Genomic DNA, 19,675 nt, shown 5'->3' with positions numbered 1-19,675 from the left:
CATGATGGAAGGGGATCATAAGAGTGTCCAAATGAGGCTGCGTGATCCACTATTGCTGACTCTGACTCTGGAAGGAGGATGATATTCAAGGCGCACAGAATCCTTTCCATTGTGACAGAAGTGAACTGCAAAGGAATGAATTGTATACTTAAGTTTCTGGAACATAAACCAACTAAACTCTTGAGTTGTAGCTCAGTGAGTGCCATTTTAGACTCCCACCTCCAGAACTGTAAGACCATAAATCAGTTCAGGCCACCATGTTTGTGGTAATTTGTTTCAACAACAGTAGGAAGGAAGAAAAAGAAGAAAAAGTTAGTGAGTGTCTTGGTTAGTGTGATAAAACAGCGTGAACAAAGGCAACTTGGGTAATGTGGTGGTTTGAATATCCTTGGCCCATGGGAAGTGGCACTATTAGGAGCTGTAGCCTTGTTGGAGTAGGTATGACCTTGTTGGAAGAAGTATATCACTGTGTAGGTGGGTTTTGAGGGCTCTTAGTGTGTAAGCTCTGCTCAATATGGAAGAGAGTCTCCTCCTGGCTGCCCCTGGATCAAGATGGCTCCTCCAGCACCAAGTCTGCCTGCATGATGCCATGCTTCCCACCGTGATTATAATGGACTGAACCCAGGAAACGGTAAGTCAGCAGCAATTAAATGTTTGCCTTTATAAGAGTTGCCCTGGTCATGATATCCCTTCACAGAAATAGAACCCAAGCTAAGACAGGAAAGAAAGGGTTCATTTGGCTTATGCTTCTACATCACAGCTTATCAAAAGAAGTCAAGACAGGAACTCAAACAGGGCAGGAACCTGGAGGCAGGAACTGACGCACAGGCTGTGAAAAGGTGCTGCTCACTGGCTTGGTTTTATATATATATAACCCCACCCACAATAGGTTGTATCTCCCACATCAATCACTGAGAAGATGCTCTCTATCCCAATCTTATGGAAGCCTGTTCTCAATTGCTCCATGACTCTAGCTGGGATCAAGTTAATCGACAACTAGCTAGCACAACAAGTGAGTAATTCCAGGCAAGAGTAATGGAGTCCCATGCTGGGTAGCTTTTGTCAGCTTGACACAGAATGGAGTCACCTGGTGTGGTAGTTAGAGTGTAATTGGCCCCAACAGGCCCACAAGGAGTAGTACTATTAGGAGATGTGGCCTTGTTACAGTAGGTGTGGCCTTGCTAGAGGAAGTTTGTCACTGTGGGGGTGGCCTTTGAGGTCTTATATGCTCAGACAAGGAAAAAAGCAGTCACTTTCTTCACCAAAATATCATATGAACAATTTCCAGAGTTCAAATCATCTTCAGCACTAGTGTCTCCTATATTCCTACTTGGATGGCCCATTAAAGTCCTACTTAAAGAATTCCATGGCTTCCCAAATCCAAAGTCCCCAAATCCACATTCCTCCAAACAAAAATACGGTCTGGTCTATCACAGCAATACCCCAGTATCTGATACTAACTTCTGTCTTAGTTAGGGTTTCCATTGCTGTAAAGAGACACTATGGTCAAGGTAACTCTTTTAGAGGACTTCATTTAAATGGGGCTGGTTTACAGTTCAAAGGTTCAGTTCATTATCATCATGGCAGGAAGCATGACAGAGTCCAGGCAGGCATGGTGCTGGAGGAGCTGAGAGTTCTACATCTTGTCCTGAAGGCAAACAAGAGAAGACTGGTTTCCAGGCAGCTAGGAGAAGGGTCTCAAAGCTCATTCACACAGTGACATATTTCATCCAACAAGGCCATACCTCTTAACAGTGCCACTGCCTGGCCCAAGCATATTCAAACCACCATAGATATCTTTTCAAAGTATGATTAGAATTCCATGTTATTAAAGAACATTGAGACTCTTTATAACTTGTTCCCATTTTGCCATATAAAAATCAATCCTGCCAGGTGTGATGGTGCAGGTCTTTAATCCCTGCACTTGGAATGCAGAGGCAGGCAGGTCTGAGTTTAAGGCTAACCTTGGCTACATAGAGTGTTCCAAAATAGTAGGGTTACAAAGAGAAATTGTGCCTCAAAAAATCATCCAATAAATAAACAAATAATAAGTAAACAAATAGAAACAGTCTTACAACATGATGACTTAAAATAACATTATTTAACTCTCCCTCTCTTTCTCTCTCTCTTTTCAGTTTAGTATTTGAGCTGAGATCCCTTGGTAATTCTGGCCTGGAGTAACTTGGCTGAACTTGTCTGGGCCAACTTGGAAAACTGGGTTAATTTCCACAGGGTCTTCTCTGTGGTTTTAGCCTGGCCATCTTTATATGGTGGGAGAGCCAGATGAGTGAGAAAGGAATTACACAATACCATTCAAAGCCCTTATTTTGAACTTTTCCATGTTACTTCTGCCTCAAACTATTGCACAAGGGAAGTCACAGAGATTGCCCAGATTTAAGAGATGGATAAATTGCCTCTCATTACAGGAATGAGAAGAAGCAAAGTTAATTGTACAGATTGTAGGAAGGGGCAAGAATGGTGGCTGCTTTAGCAATATGTCAGCATGAATCAGGACACTTTTTCCCTTAAAAACCAGGAACACTAACAAGTTGTTTAAGGAATAGAGATACCTTTTTTTTTTTTTTAACAAAATAAGCAAGAAGTTATTCCATTTTTAAGAAGCAGAATTGAGGTTTATTAAAAGGCGTTTTTAACTCAAGATTTTAAGCTTGGGAGTTAAAAGAAGAAAAGAGGCTCTGGGGAATAAAGCTGAGAGGTTGGATTTTTATTCTATTTCCCACTGTTATTCTCAGCATATTGGTTGTGGTCTTAACAAGATGTCTCTGACAGTTGCTGCTTCACTTACAGATGGTGAAGTACAGAGGAGGAAGATGGAATGCCTGCCTTTTAGAAATTAGGGAGATCCATCTAGAGCAGTGTAAACATATCTTTTATTCATCTGATGTAATTGTTATCTTGGAGACTTACTGCTGAGTAAGATCATCTTTTCTAGCTCTTTCTAAACTCTGACTGGCTGGTTCAACTAAGCTCTTTTAGCTCAAACTCCTTTCCAAACTGACTGATTGAATCTGCCTCCTCTTGGCTTGTCTCTGAATTGCTCTGCTTGGTCTCATACTAACTTTGGCAATATGTTCTAATCTTCTGGCTCATTCTCTTTCTCTCTGGCTTGTTCTGTCTTCACCTATGTCTAGTTTCTGGATCCCCAGTTCTCGAAAGTGTTGGGTATAACCTATCTCTAACTCACTGTGCCAAATCTTTCTTTGGTCACTTTGTTTGCCCCTCAGTTAGGCATCACTTTTAAGCATGGCTGCTTCCTTCTGAAAACTAATCCATTGTTAGGAGTTAAAGGTGTGTACTAAGGGTGTGTCTGTATTCCAGCCAGAGGACTTAAAGGATGCCATTCCAGCTGGATTATACAGGCCTAGAAGGTCTTTGGATATGATCCCTTGCCAGAACAGCCATGTTGTTAGATTAAAATTCCTCTACAGAGCAGTGGTTCTCAACCCTCCTAATGATTCAACCCTTTACTACAGTTCTTCATGTTGTTGTGACCACCAGTCATAACATTATTTTTGTTGCTACTCCTTAACTGTAATTTTGCTACTGTTATGAAATATGTAATATATATGTAAATGTACTGGCTAGTTTTGTGTCAACTTGACACAGCTGGAATTATCAGAGAGAAAGGAGCTTCAGTTGAGGAAATGCCTCCATGAGATCCAACTGTAAGGCATTTTCTCAATTAGTGATCAAGGGGGAAAGGCCCCTTGTGGGTGGAACCATCTCTGGGCTGGTAGTCTTGGTTCTATAAGAAAGCAGGCTGAGCAAGCCAAGGGGAAGCAAGCCAGCAAGGAACATCCCTCCATGGCCTCTGCATCAGCTCCTGCTCCCTGACCTGCTTGAGTTCCAGTCCTGACTTCTTTCAGTGATGAACAGCAATGTGGAAATGTAAGCTGAATAAATCCTTTCCTCCCCAACTGCTTCTTGGTCATGATGTTTGTGCAGGAATTGAAACCCTGACTAAGACAGTAAACATTTGATATGTGACCCCTGTGGGGGTATCGACCACATGTTGAAAACCCCTGATCTAGACCATTCTTGAAGGATTCCTATTTAGTGTTGGTGCATTCTACCCTATGCTTGAGCATTGGCAGGTAGAAAGTGCTGACAGCCAACTACTAACTGCTTATATAGGTAGGAATCACCAGAGGAGATAGTGGCCCTCATGCATAGATTTCCTCACCCAAAGTAGAACAGCTTAGGAATGTCAAGAGTAGGGCAAGTAGCCTCACCCAGGTAGGTGGATTTGGGTTTATATTTCTGTATGTTACATAATTGTGATTATTTGTGTATGCTTGGCCTAGGGAGTGGCATTATTAGAAGGTGTGACCCTGCTGGAGTAGATGTAGCCTTGTTGGAGTAGGTGTGTCATTGTGGGTGTGGGCTTTAAGACCCTCATCCTAGCTGCCTGGAAGCCAGTCTTCTGCTAGCAGCCTTCAGAAAAAGATATAGAGCTCTCAGCTCCTCCTGTACCAGGTCTGCCTGGATGCAGCTATGTTCCCGAGTTGATGACAATGGACTGAACCTCTGAACCTGTAAGCCAGCCCCAATTAAATGTTGTCCTTTGTCTCTAACTGCATATGTATCAAAAGATGGCCTAGTCGGCCATCACTGCAAAGAGAGGCCCATTGGACTTGCAAACTTTATATGCCCCAGTACAGGGGAACCCCAGGGCCAAAAAGGGGGAGTGGGTGGGTAGGGGGTTGGGGGGGGTGGGTATGGCGGACTTTTGGGATAGCATTGAAAATGTAAACGAGGAAAATACCTAATTAAAAAAAAATGTCCTTTATAAGACTTGTCTTGGTCATGGTGTCTGCTCACAGCAGTAAAACCCAATTAAGACAATAGTTTGCAATGTTTTCTGTAAAAACAACAACCACAACAGCAAAAATGATAGATGGAAAGCACTTTTGGCAGGAGGCGATGTGCATACAAGTTTGTCAAGTTACAATAAACAGTTTCTGAACAAAGCCTGGGGACCCAAGTCAAGACAGAGGGGAGAACCAACCCCACAAAGTTGTCTTCCGGCTTCCACATGTGCACCGTGAGTCCCTCAACACTAATTATAAACTTAAATTTTTTTTAATGATTTATTTACTGATTTATTGTTTTGCCTACGTGTATGTCTGTGTGAGGATGTCAGATTCCCTGGAACTGGAGTTATAGATAGTTGTGAGCAACCATATGCGTACTGGAAATTGAGCCCTGGTCCTATGGAAGAGGAGCCAATGTTCTTGACCTCTGAGCCATGTCCCTAGCCCAGATAATAAACCTTTAAAAAAAAAAAGTCCATAGAATTCTATTTTGACTCCCTGTGTTTGCTACTTGAGCTATGTAATAGGAAACACAATTCTTTAAATGTGAGAAAGCACTGTGGGCTGAGTCTCACAGTTTTTGTACATACACTGCTCAATTGTGCAACACAATGTAAAAGCAACTGGAAGCTATGCAGTTCTAACTCCCAGAGCTGGTTTGTAAAGGTGAAAGACCCAACTTCAACACACAGGGATTTTTTTTTTAAGGCAAAGTGAAGAAGTTTGCCTGCGGGCCAGTTGGAAAGTTGCACTGTTCTGTTACAAGTATCTGTTTTACCAGTTGCATTATTGTTACAATTGAAGTATCTGTTTTCCGGTTTTTGCTCTTTGTGAACTGCTTACATTTCAAAAGCCTTCCTCTTTCTGCTGTGAAATGGAAGGTTGTGGGTAGTGAGTTCCACACTCTGGCTCTCTGGGAAATTTGCATTGCTCCTGATGATTGGACAGGATTTGCTTATTAGTATGAGTGTGAGTGTGGGTGGGGTTGTCAATCATGTTGCCTATAATGTCTTAAATACCCTCCATCAGACTTTTAAAAACAATCCCATAATGCTTTTAGAGAAAAATCAACAGAGTGTGTAGTTGGACAGTGTTCACATATTGGTAATAAAAGTAGACATTTATTTCACAGGCTCTGGAGGAGGCAACATTTTGCTCTGTTTGGGCTATGCGGCTGTGGTAGAGGTGTTAGTGTATATAATTAATCATGTTAGGCAAATGTCAACCCCATCTTGCGATAAATGTTTTGAAATGCTGCCTGTAGGATAGTGAGCAATGCAGGCACTGTGAAAGTGCCACCAAACTAAACAGAATTACCATATGCACTGGAAAATTCCACTCAAACATATGCTCAAAAACAAACAAGACAAAACAAAATCAAAAAACAAAAAACAAAACAAAACAAAACCCTAGAAGCAGACATCTGGATAGGTGTGTCTACGCAGTATTCTGAGCAGTGCTGCTCACCAACCTCTGAAGGCAGGAGCAAGCCAAGTGTCCTCTGACTGACAAATAGGGAAACAAAATATGGTGACTAATAATAATTTAAAAGCCAACCACCAGGGCTGGGGCTAGAGCTCGGAAGATGGCTCAGCAGTTAAGAGCACTGGCTGCTCTTCCAGAGGACCTGGGTTCAATTCCCAGCACCCATGTGACAGCTCACAACTGCCCAGTAACTCCTGCTCCTGAGGATCTGACACCCTCCCACAGACATGCATGCAGGCAAAACACCAAGACACATAAGATAAAAATAAATAAATTATTAAAAATCAAACTGCCTTGCCCTTCAGCAGGAATGATGATCCAGCCACCAAAAGACCTAAACTATGATCCATCACCTTTGCTATCCTTAGGTAGGAAGTCATATGTAAATTTTTCTATATCCTATTGACTCTAATACACTCATAACTTAATAAATATTATATGTAACATTTTTTTTGATACAGGGTTTCTCTGTGTAGCCTTGGCTGTCCTGGAACTCACTCTGTAGACCAGGCTGGCCTTGAACTCAGAAATTTGCCTGCCTCTGCCTCCCAAGTGCTGGGATTAAAGGTGTGCGCCACCACTCCTGGCTTATATGTAACATTTTTAACTAAACAGTGTTCCCATATTTTTGTTCTCAGAGATGGCAAGAAATGAGAAAGAAAACTTGGTTGTAAATCACATCATCCCTGAACAGAACAAAATGTCTGTGGAATGGACAGAAGTTGGATAAGAAAAAAGGAGAAAGTATGTGGGTTTGGAGCCCCACCCCCACCGCAGAACATTCCCCTTGGCTTAGAATTCCCTTCGTGTACATAGTCAATATCGCGTTCTTTATGAAACCACTCTAGGCAATACAGCAAGCTCTCAAAGAAGAATTAACAACTAGCTGGGTGTGGTGTTGAGGCTAGCCTGGTCTACATAGTGAGTTCAAGGACAGCCAAGGCTACACAGAGAAACCCTGTCTCAAACAAAACAAAACAAAACAAAACAAAAACAAAAACAAAAACAAAAACAAAAACAAAAACAAAAACAAAAAGAGTTAACAACTTCTTCCATGTTTTTAGGGCATAGCATAACTTCTCTGATAATCTTTTCATCATCATGATGGCAGTAATTGTGCCTCTTTCTCTTCTCTCCCAAGCAGAGACCACTGAGCTTAGAAGAAGCTGAGTCTCCTTGTGTCTTATCACAGCTGTAAAGAATACCTCCCACAAACAATGCAGGTGGCTTAAAACAAAGGACATAGGCTCTTCTGCAGTTCCGGGGACTATTGAAGTCTGAAGGTAAGATGTGGGCAAGGTTGGTTCCTTTGGAAGACTAAAGAGGCAAATTGTCACAGACTCCTCTCCTTGTTTTGGGTGGCTACCCCAAATCCCTTGTGTTCCTTGGCTTGTGGACATGTCCTGCCCTCTTCCTCTCTGGACAGTTTTCTCATGTCTGTCTTCTTCCCTTATCTTTAAGAACACTTGCCATTTGACTTAGGGCCCAAGCTAAGTCAGGATGACCTCATCTCACAATGCATAACTTAATTGTGTCTGTGAAAGTCCTTTGACCAAACAAGGTCACATTCCCAGATTCTGGGTGTATGTTTTACGGAAGTTCCACATTCAACCCGTACGTTCATTGTGTGTTTCTAGCTTCTTCCCCTTTCTTGTCTCTGCTGGGAGTGAGTCTGCCTATGGGAACATGCCAGAGTCTTTCTCTCAATCAGGAAGCCCGATACTTCTAGGAATCCCATCAAAGAATGGGTGAATCAGCCCAGTTCTGCCTGCAGGATTAGAACTCACAAACCTGCAATGTGCTCTTCAGTCCTAATTCTTTGGACAGGAGCAGTCTCCATTGGCTGCATGCTTTGATCTTTACTTCTCAATTGAACATTCTTCTGAGGTTAAAATGGCTATTTCTTTCTTTCTTTGAGGTGGGGGGGGGGGTCACTTGAAAATTCAATTACTTAATCTGTGGCTTGGTCTGGTGAATGTTGGAAATCCTCACCACCATACACAATGATGGAATTAACATGGCTTCCAGGTCCTTACATGGATTTGCCAATCTTTGTCTGTTTCATTTTATCTCATTGTGTTATAGTTGTCTGAAGGCCCTCCTCTCTCTCTCTCTCTCTCTCTCTCTCTCTCTCTCTCTCTCTCTCATTCGCTGTATAAAACTGTACTTCAACAACCCAAGTGTCCTGTTAGGACCTACAAGTGCAGGATGCACGAGGTGAGCCCAGCATGCCTTTCTGTGCTGTGCTTTTACTATCATTGTCCGTTTTCTTTGTTATTCTATTCACGATAGGGAAAGAAGTCTTTACCAGAAATGGGGTCCAGAGTGATGGGGTTGTTGCTGCTGCTGCTGCTGTTGTTGTTAAGACAATGTATTAAAGGCTTTTCCTACTATCAAAGGATGGTCTTGTATATTGTCCTGTGGTCTTATAATTAAGAAACTGTTTTTGCTTTTGTCCTTTTGAAAAGTTAAGACATAAGACATAAGAAAGTAAAATGCAAAGGAAGTGTAAGAAGGGGTATGAGATTCAAGTCCCTGTCAGCTTCTTTTTCCAGTTTACTTATTCTCAATTTTATGAGTATATAAATCCCCTAGCAATATATAAGATAGAGTGTATAATTTTTTATGTGAGCATGATATATAATAAATGTAATATGTAAGTATTTACATCATATGTATTACATATGTGATGTGACATCACATAAAATATATGTAAATATGTAAAATACAAATAGCTATATTTACCTTGTGTCCCTATTGAAACCTTTTACATTTATTTTACTGTGTGCAGTCCTGCCACAGTTCGCACGTGGAGGTCAGTGAACAGCTTACAATTCCCTCCTTTCCCAAGGCGACTTTGAACTCAGCTCTTTAGGGTTAGCAGCCATGGGCTGTATCCACTGAGCCGTCTCCAGCTCATAGCTACTGGTTTTTATTTAATACCATATTGGAGAACTTTTTCTCTTATCACTTTATTTTCCAAGTCATGATTTTTGGTAGAAATTTGTAGAATGTGTATTGTTAGAGACATACCATAATTCAACTGGGTGTAGAGGCTCCTGCCTGTAACTTCAGTAGTCAGAAGGCTGAGGCAGGAAGATCACTCTGAGCTACCTAGTGCAACTTTGTCTCAAAAGCCCCAGCAAACAAACAAAACCCATACCAGCAAGAGTAGAATCACCATTCAAGCATTTTTCCTGTCAGATTGTTTCAGACTGGGTTATTTTTAAATAACTTAAAAAATGCCCTTTTCAAAAATTTGTGACTGTGTCATTATTTATAGCAAAGCTAAAGGGTTGACACAGTTAAAGTCAGGATGGTGAGCGACATTGTGGGTTACAACAAAAGCCGCAGTAGGGACCAGTGGCCTCTGCCTCACCTCTTCCCAGCTGCTGTGCTCCGCTCTCTGTACTAGGCCTCTGCTTCCTGGGCTACAATGGACTACAGTTGACTACAGGCCCCACAGCAGGGCGTGGCCTATCAAGTGGCCAGGGAGGCAGACTGATACCAGAGCCCCGCCCAGTGCGTCACTGGATCTTCATGGCACCAGGGGTCAAACAAAGCCTCTTTCACACAATTTGAATTTGAGATCCTTTAGGAGTCTCAGGCAAAATATTGCATATTTTTGTAGGACGTGTGTGGAGTCACGACGGGGGTGGGGTGGGGGTGGGGGGTGGGGGGGGTGGGGCAGGATTGCCAAAGGGGCAAAAGCACAGGCAGGGGGAACCTTGCAGAGTGTCGCTGTGCTGGCAGAGCGTGCTCCATCAGTAGCAGCAGATGCCTGCTGCTGAAGCCATGTCAAAAAGAACAGGTGCTAGAGGTCCTGAGCGGCATTCCCATCGGCCCGGCCCTGCCAGGCAGCTGCTAAGGCTGCTTCCTGCTCCTCCTGCTTCCTCCTGTGGCCTCACAATGAGCCACATTGACCCAAGTCACCAGAGCGTGTCTCTTTTCATCTTGACCCGAAAGAGCCTCAGCGGCACCATGTAATATTCATTCATATTGCTATCATAGCATGGCTCAGGGGGCATGAGGGTGGGACTGCTTTGTTGTGCTCCTCTCTGGCTAGACTCCTTGAGGACAACGACTATGTCTTCTTTAAAGGCATACCCTTGGCAACTGGACAGGGTAACCCCGTATACGGCTTCTAAAGGAAGAGTAATGAGGACCAGGAGCGTTCCAAAGGAGATGAGGTGGGGGGTTTTTGTTGTTGTTTGTTTGTTTGTTTGTTTTGCTTATAGTAAAGTATATAAAAATGTCTATTAAGTTTTGGGTTTTATTTTGCATGTATATTTGCATGTGGTATGCATGTTTATATACACATGTTTGCATGTGTGTGCATATGTGTGTGTATACATGCATGTTGAGGCACAAGGTTGAAGTTAAGTGTATTCTTCCATCACCTTTCACCTTAAATAGTGAGGCAGGGACTGTCACTGGGCCTGGAAGTCACTGTTTTGACCAGCCTGGCTGGTCAGATCGCTAGGGATCCACACCTCTAACCCCCATATGTCGGGGTTAGAGGTGGCTCCTACACTCACTCACCTTACTTTTTCTTGGGTTCTGGGGGTCTGAACTCCAGGCTTCATGCTTGTGGGGCAAGCTCTTTGCCTAGTAAGCCATCTCCCAGCCTCCTAATAAATTTGTTTGAAATAATGCCACGGCAATTCTTTAATTCTGGTATAAATAAAACATATTTTAAAACATATTTATCAACCCAACATGAGCAAACATGTCAAACATGAGCACTAGCATATTATTCAAACTAACCTCTTCTTGTATGTTACAGAGTTCAAGGAGAAAGCACAGAAAACTCTGTATCAATGAGGCTTTCTTCTCCCCTCCCCTCCCCTCCCCTCCCCTCCCCTCCCCTCCCCTCCCCTCCCCTCCCCTCCCCTCCCCTCCTTCTTTTTCTTTTTTTCTAGTTGTGCCTTCCATACTTAGAAAAACAAGGCCATGTGGAATACTTATTTGCTACAAATCACTGTGGAACTTTGTAGCTGAAATGTAACTTTCAATAAGACACCACAAGCTGCATAGAAAGACATGTAGTAGCTACTGAGGTGAAATAAGTGTCTTTCACAGTGGCAGGGGGCTGACCGATGATAGCTCAGTGGTTTAAAGTACTTGTTGCACAAGCTTACAACCCAAATTCAGATCTCTAGAAACCATGTCCAAAGCCAGATGCTGTCACACACATCTGTGACCTCAGACCTTTAGAGATACGACAGGCTCTGCCTCAGGTGGAAGATGGGAGCTGATTCTGGAGGGCGACCCTCTCTCTGTTCTACATGCATTCACATACACCCGTGCACAGTGCATGCACACACACACACACACACACACACACAGAGTTAGTACTCCCTATAGAATCTCCATTTAATAGAACACAATCTTCAAATTTTAGACTCCTTTAAGTTTTCTGAAGTGTCCTGTGGAGTGAGCTACAGAATTAATTTTTACCTAATAGTACATGTCACCCAGTCTCAAAGTCTCCTGGTTCACACGAGACAAGAAATCGCTGATAAATTTTTCCAAAACAAGGCTTAGCAAATGGCAGAGTTGCATCAGCTTGCTAATGTTTTTTTAATAAGCTGTATGAGTTCAGTTTGGCAATGGGGAGTTACGCTATCACCTTGATTACACTGAATATACATGATAGCAGTGACCTGAAACTTTACTTTGCAGCTCAAAATGTATGACATTTATTTTGCTGTGTTCAAATTTTGAGGGATGTTTCCCCAAACATCTCTACTTTAAAAATATACCAAGATTTTCATCTATGTTGAAGATCAACTTAAAGAATATCTTTCTAGTGGATGTATACATTCTTTGAGGAGCCTAGGTATTGTTTATAAAATGAACATTTGAAATACAATTTCCTATTATTCAAGCTCTCAGTCTGCTCTCAAAGCTTGGCATGAGTTTACCTGTAAAGGGGTCTAAGTCTATTTTATTTTATTTTATTTTATTTTATTTATTTTTTATTAGGTATTTTCCTCATTTACATTTCCAATGCTATCCCAAAAGTCCCCCATACCCGCCCCCTCACTCCCCTACCCACCCACTCCCACTTTTTGGCCCTGGCGTTCCCCTGTACTGGGGCATATAAAGCTTGCATGACCAATGGGCCTCTTTCCAGTGATGGCCGACTAGGCCATCTTCTGATACATATGCAGCTAGAGACACGAGATCTGGGGTACTGGTTAGTTCATATTGTTGTTCCACCTATAGGGTTGCAGATCCCTTTAGCTCCTTGGGTACTTTCTCTAGCTCCTCCATCTAAGTCTATTTTAAACAATCATGTCTCCTGGGTTTGGGCCCTAGCACCGTAGAAGAAAATCAACACACACACAGTCAACATTGCTGGCAGTTTCTCACCTCCATGAGTAAGAATTTTCTTAATGCTTTACAAATAAAATAAGACACAGAAACAAGTCAGATGTTAAAACTGATTAAAAACAACAACCCGGGAATTATCTCTTTTTCTTTGTGCTCTGTGCTCAGCCACAGCAACATGGTTATGATGGGGGTGTGAGTGTTGGTTCTAGGGCTATGCTGGGCTTAGTAGGGGAGACTCACGTCTGTAAGGATGTGATGAGCCCCAAGACACTGGACTGCCCATGAGGGTGCTTATCTAGGAAATCTAGCAGCCTTCCTAGAAAGTTTTCAGCAGAAGGACTTCTTATTGCATGTATGTGTATCTGTGTGCATGCATGTATGTGTCAGGGTGCTTGTATGCAGATCAGAGGACAACTTGAGGGAACCAGGGATCAAACTCAGGCTTGGTGGCAAGAGCCTTTATTGTCTGAGCCATCCTGTCAGCCCAAAGGACAGCTATATGGCACTTGTTGTGAAAGCTTTCCCTAGATTGAGGAGACGTGACTGCTTTTGGTTGTGCCGTTGCACAGCCTGGTGTGCGTTATTATTGTCAGGACTTCTCTGCCACGCCCCATCCTTCCTACATCTCTCTCTTCTGCATGTCCATTATGTATCCTGTCAAGTAATGGGCATCCAAGACAGATGTGTCATAGAAAGTTTCCCCATGTTTTGAGACTGCTTCTCTTTTTGTTCACTGTCCTAGCTATCCTCAGACCTTCTCACGATATCCACCGACTTGTCATCCTGATAGCATTCGCAGCCATCAGAAACCATAAATGATCCACTCACACAAGGAGCCCCAGTCCAAGGGTGAATTTTTATGAGCTCTGATTATTGGCCCAAATATAAACTCCTTGATTTTAATGGAACCTTGAGCCAAATATAGTACACCACAGTTCAAAGAGGCTCCAAGGCGATTCCTCTGTGTGGGTATTTCTGTTCTTTGTAATTCTCCTTTCTGTTTAGAGTTTTTTTCCTATGGTAGTTTCCACTTATCACAACAAGAAATGCTCACCTAAGGAGTTTGCAAAATCCTCCTTGGCTAGCAGGAGGCTTGCTTTGTAACCAGCCATACAGGCAGGGCATGTCATCTTCTTTGAGCATCACTCATGCCTCGTGTCACTTCCGTGGCCCTGCTAATTGACTTGCATGCCTTGGGCCAGCTGATTTTGTACTGATACCCACTCCTGATCTCCCGAGTGGCTAATAACATATATTCTACCTACAAGGATTAACCACTCCCAATTTCAGTTTGACTCGTTGGACCACATTCAGTGACTGATTTCGCCTTTCCAGATGGACTTTCTGTTGATGAAGTTGCCTCCCTTGCTCCCTCCCTGTCAAAGACCATCACTGTAGGGACTTTGCCCTGTATCCTGGTCAAGCCTCCCTCTTACCTGGAACAGGATACTTGCCTTTTAGTTGTTGACAGTTGGCAGAGATGTCCTAGTTCCTACCTCACTGTTTGAGAAGTTCCCCCTGCCCCCCAGTGTAACAATGGGGAGTGTGAACACCAAGGCCAGGGTTATTTGTTGGGTTGGCCTAGGTCCAGTCCAGAGGTACGAAGTCTAAACTCCTATCTTTGAGGCTGAACTCTGCCGGGTTGATGGAGGGAGGGGTGAAGGGTGAGGTGACAAGGTCCTACGCCCATGGGCAGTCCCTCTTTGTTGGACTATGCTAGCAAATTATAGGTTGGCAGACACTGTTTGAGACATGTGCTGACATGTTAAAAAGAAAGGGCTACTTTGGTTTTCCAGTTTTCACGCCCCCCACCCCCACCCCTTCATGTTTATCTTCCGTGTGCGTTTGGTCATCCCTGTCAGCACGTGTGTGGTTTCTCTAATCGCTCTCTCTTAGGAGCTGGGAAATAGCACAGGAGTCAGAAAATCAGAGGAGTTCCCATTTACTGCTGTGCTGTTCTCTTGCTAATGTAGAATCTCTGTCTCCTTCTCCCTCCCCCCTTCTTTACACACACACACACACACACACACACACACACACACACACACACACACATTTTAGAATGTAGAACAAAATAATAAATGACGGCTCTCTCGTTTCTGGAATCCTTGTAGGAACCATCTGTTGCTAAGGAAGAGTCACAACCTTTGCAATCTGTTGAGCCAAGTTCGAATCCCAGCACTGCCTCCTACTAAAGTGGATGCTATGGTTAGTGGGGAGTTCAGAGACAGAATGTGTATAGAAGACCACTAGTCCTGATCATGTAGTTTAGTGTGCCATACAGACATTTTAAAAGGCAAAGTTAAGTGGAATTGGTAAGTATCTGTGCCCCATGCACAAGCAAGCTATCTATTATCCCCAGAGAGCCTGTCATTTGTTATTGTTGTTGTTGTTTTACAAAGAAGGTCTCCATAGATGACACCTCATTTGCTCTCAGACTTCTCCTTCTCGTATTTTGATCTTGAGATTTCAGATGTCTTCCTGTATCCTCAAAGGACTATGGTTCAGTGGATGCTGAGAGTCGCATCCACTCGTTCCTGCAGATATTTGGAAACAAGGGGCTTATTGGCCATCTCTCCCACAAGAAGGAGAAAGAGGAAGTCAAGAGATTTGGGAGTTGGAAGGGCATGAGTGCTCTCTGTATCTGCTTGGCAGAGTGGAAGCACTGAAGCACAGAGCACACAATGGCTGCCTTTGTCTGCAGGGAGGTTGGGAATGCCTTTGGTTTCCGAGTTTCATCAAGCAGAAAGCAAGAGACCCTGAGTTCCCCGAAGTCTGGCAACATGGAGCACCATGATATTTAAAAAAAAAAAAAGTTTAAGTTCATTGACATGAAACTTTAGGAGGAAAATGTATTGTTGCATAAATGTATGCTATTTTTAAGCCAACAAACCAAAGCATTATAACTGTGAGGGGGGAAAACCTCAATGTGTAAAACAAGTTAATACCATTAACCTGGCAAACATCTTTTTTCCTTTTTCTTTTCTTTTCTTTTCTTTTCTTTTCTTTTCCTGTCTTGTCTTCTTTCTTTCTTTCTTTCTTTCTTTCTTTCTTTCTTTCTTTCTTTCTTTCTTTCTTTCTTTCTTTTTTTTTTTTTTTTGAGACAGGGTTTCACTGTATAGCCCTGGCTGTCCTGGAACTCAAACTCAGAAATCTACCTGCCTCTGCCTCCCAAGTGGTGAGACTAAAGGGGTGCGCCACCACCGCCCAACCCTGGCAAAGTCATCTTAATCACTGAATATGTACTGAAAATATGGATTTCTCCCACCTCCACATTTTCACCACAGGAGGAAAGATTTTCTCTCCTCTAGTCCATAAAATAACCAGGCAAGCTTGGTATCCCTCACTGTCGCACAGGTGACCTGCCTCGGTTGGAATACCTTTTAATGCACCCTTAACCTTTCCATGCAGGTTTCTTGTCATGCAGGGTCACTGTAGGAAGGGGTGAGCAAGCAGAGGTGAGACACAAGGTTCGGCAATATGGAAGAATTCTTCCTCTTTTCCCTCACCAGCAGGCTGCCCTCATAAATTTCATGGAAAGGCCAAGGAGGAACTACTTAACATCTTCTGGCTGACAAGAGCTCACGGTGATGAGAATGCTTTTTCTGTGATCCACTACGTCCTACAAACGTGAGATTCAGAGCTAGCAAGAGGGCTGACAACCTGAGTTCAAGCCCTGGGACTCACATGGTGGAAAGAGAGAGCGAACTTCTGGTACCTATCTTCTGAGATCCCCCGTGCATGCTGAGACACAGCCCTCTCCCCTTTCCCCAGATAATAATTGAGATATTAAAAATTTAAAAAAGCAACATTCTCAGGCCTGCTAGCTTTCCTCTATACCTGCTTCTCTTTTAGCAGCTGGTATGCTTAGCCTTTTCCTGAATATCTGAGAAGTGGGGTGAATTAAGACATAATTGACTATGTCTGGGCATTTTGTTTGTTCTGTTTTTTTGTTTGTTTTATTTTATTTTATTTTATTTTATTTTATTTTATTTTATTTTGTTTTATTGAGACAAGATCTCACCACTCGGCTCAGGTTGACCTGGAATTCACAGTCCAGCTGGGAGTACTGACTGGAATGACACCAGCGGCTCGCCCTTGTTCCAAAATGTACTGATCGAGTAAACAGAGCAACAGTGGATTCCGAGTCCAGTGACAGTTGGTTAATGTTGCCCGGTGTAGGGTCAAAGCCATTCAAACCATTGGATAGAAGAACTCTTCTCACTCTCTAGAGTAACCCCACACAGTAACCCCCCAAAATAATAGCCAGTATTTTTGATTAGATGAAGATAATTGGTGTCTGAACCATTGTCGCACCAAGTTCAATAACTCAGTGTGAAAAGAGAGGGCCACACGCCCAAGGCTCTCACACCAGTCATGCTGTTACAAACGATGCTGTCACTGGAGAGGATGCTTTGCACAATCCGAAAGTGTGTGTAATCGTAGGAGAGGAGCGTGTCAGTAGCACGGGTTCACACTACAGCTATCGTTACTTCTTATCAAGACTCCAAGAGCTGAATCATCCGCACAGGTCCTAAGCTATACCAACCGTGCCAGGGAACGAAAGTCAGGGAGAAATCCCTTCATTTTGTATCACTTTTTACCGAAGGCTTCTGGAGCAAATAAGAAAGTAGGGAGAGTGGTGTGGCTTGTGGGAGGCAGACTGGCAGCGTGGGTTGGCGGCACACCGTGGAAGCTAAAGGAAGGTGGGCTACCAAAGCTGTCCGAGAAGTGCTTGTTAGACATTGAGTCCACTTGTGGCAGGAATGTTTGTTTTATTTCTTTTAAAATTTTAGCAATGAATTCTAAGTCCTTTTCACAGAATTCTGTAAATCTAAGGAGAACCTTAGATTTTATATGCCAATTTTGTCAGAGTCTGCCCCGCCCCCATTAAATAGGTGGAACTCAGAGATGCTCACTAAGTCTTCTGATGTCACTCAGCAAGTTAGGCACAGCAAGTTAGCCAAGCAAAACTGTGGCTTTGAATCCTTTCTTTTTTTTCATTCCTCTGAAAGTATTTGATAAAGGAATGAGTGTCTGTCTGTGTGTCCCACTGTGTGTGTGTGTGTTTGTATATATGCATGTATGCATCTGTGTGCATGTGTGCCTCTGCTTTATTCCCTTGAGACAGGGTCTCTCACAGGACTGGAAGCTGTGATTTAGCCTAAGCCAGCAAGTCACACCCATCCCCCTTTCCCTTCCTCCCCAGCCCTGGGTTACAGGCTTGTGTGGCCACACCTGGCTATTAACCAGGGTGCTGAGTTTTGCAGCTCAGCTTCTCTTGTTTGAGCCGGAGTGTTCTTACCCACAGAGTCATCACCCTGACCTCCTTACACTTTTTGTTTGTAGCATTTCTGCAGAACTGGGGGTGGGTTGGGAGTGGGAGAAAGATGATCGTGTGCTTTATAGCCGGGCATGGGGTTTCTAGCTCTGGTGCTCAATTAGGGGAAACACGATTCCATTTCTTTTCCATTTTTTTTTTCTATCTGCCAAAAGGAGAATTCATTCATCAGGGATGAATCTGATAGTCTTGTAGTAGCGATCCCAGGAAAACAAGCTCCCTTGACAGTCTCCCAGGAGCTGTAGGGCTTCCCCGAAGCTTCCTCGGCCTCTCTGCATGCAGCACGAGGCTGCCTTCCTGTTCAGGTGCCCGTGAAGCCGCAGACTTGAATTTTGGAACTTTGAAGGAGAGCGCATAGGGCGTCATACGTGAAGAACCATCTAACACATGGCTCGTGGGCACGGAGGCTGGTGGAATCTTAGATTCATTTCTTCACTCGGGGAGTATGCCTTACTCCCCTGCGCCAACCCCTAGCTTCACAATACCCCTTGATATTGAACCACATTTCCAACCTTCAGACAAAGGCTTTTGAATATGAATATTCAGGTTGGAGAGATGGCTCAGAGGTTAAGAGCACTGACTGCTCTTCCAGAAAGGTCCTGAGTTCAACTCCCAGCAACCACATGATGGCTCACAACCATCTGTAATGGGATCTGATGCCTTCTTCTGGTGTGTCTGAAGACAGCTACAGTGTACCCATAGAAATGAAACAAATAAATCTTTCTTTTAAAAAAAAGTCTTCTTGTCAAAAATAAGTTCATTTCTGTTTAATTAAAAAAAAAAAAAAAAAAAAAAGCCGGGCGGTGGTGGCGCACGCCTTTAATCCCAGCACTTGGGAGGCAGAGGCAGGTGGATTTCTAAGTTTGAAGCCAGCCTGGTCTACACAGAGAAACTCTGTCTCAAATAAAATAAAATTTAATTAAATTTAATTAAATTTAAAAATAAATAAATACAGTAAAGACCCCTATTTGTTTTTTAGAAAAGATAAATATTCATTTATTTATTCCTTCATGCTCTCCCTCCACTCACTTTGTGCATACAAAACATAAATGTGTGTAACATTCAACTCCACTGCATTACTTGACCTGTGGGAAGACTGAAGAAAGGACTGATCAGAATTTTCGGGGAGGGGGAACTGCAGAGATGGCTCAGCGGTTAAGAGTACTAACTGCTCTTCCAAAGGTCCTGAGTTCAATTCCCAGCAACCACATGGTGGCTCACAACCATCTGTAATGGAATCTGATACCCTTTTCTGGTGTGTCTGAAGACAGCTACAGTGTATTTAAAAAAAAAAAAAAACTTAAAATTTTTTTTTCTGGGACTGGAGAGAGAGAGTTCAATGGCTAAAGGCATCTCCTGCCAATTCTAATAACCAGGGTCCACAGGGTAGAAGGACAGAACTGACTCCAAATTCTCAGAAATCCCCATACCACTGTGACATGACCAACACACACACCCACTTTCACCTTCTCACAGTGAGTATAAATGCACAATACACACACACACACACACACACACACACACACACACACACACACACATGTGCGCGCGCGCGGCAGCAGGTAAATCCCTTGGCACTCTTCTGATTTTATTTGCTGAATCCTGGATGCTTAACATAGAAGACTGAGGGAAGGGTACCAAGCATGCATGCCTGGTCAAAGCAGGCATGAGTGGA

General features: G+C 43.2%; 1 long non-coding RNA gene across 9 annotated transcripts in view; it reads left to right on the top strand.

Annotated features, from left to right (window-relative positions):
* Nucleotides 1–16,468, top strand: part of LOC105244755 — a 33,729-nt gene extending 17,261 nt beyond the window's left edge. Inside the window, exons 2-6 of one of the 9 annotated variants that reach the window (XR_868441.2) lie at nt 7,462–7,603; nt 8,502–8,537; nt 10,422–10,510; nt 14,774–14,974; nt 16,172–16,467. This is a non-coding gene — a long non-coding RNA (uncharacterized LOC105244755). Of the gene's footprint in view, nt 1–7,461; nt 7,604–8,501; nt 8,538–10,024; nt 10,304–10,421; nt 10,511–14,773; nt 14,975–16,070 lie in introns of those variants that run through there. The other 8 variants (XR_868438.2, XR_868437.2, XR_868440.2 and 5 more) reach the window with 8 other exon arrangements.
* The last annotated feature ends 3,207 nt before the right edge of the window (nt 16,469–19,675 follow it).

Source organism: Mus musculus, chromosome 5 (genome assembly GCF_000001635.26).
Source record: "Mus musculus strain C57BL/6J chromosome 5, GRCm38.p6 C57BL/6J".
NCBI lineage: Eukaryota > Metazoa > Chordata > Mammalia > Rodentia > Muridae > Mus > Mus musculus.
Note: the sequence above shows the minus strand (reverse complement) of the source record. Positions and strands in the feature narration are given on the sequence as shown.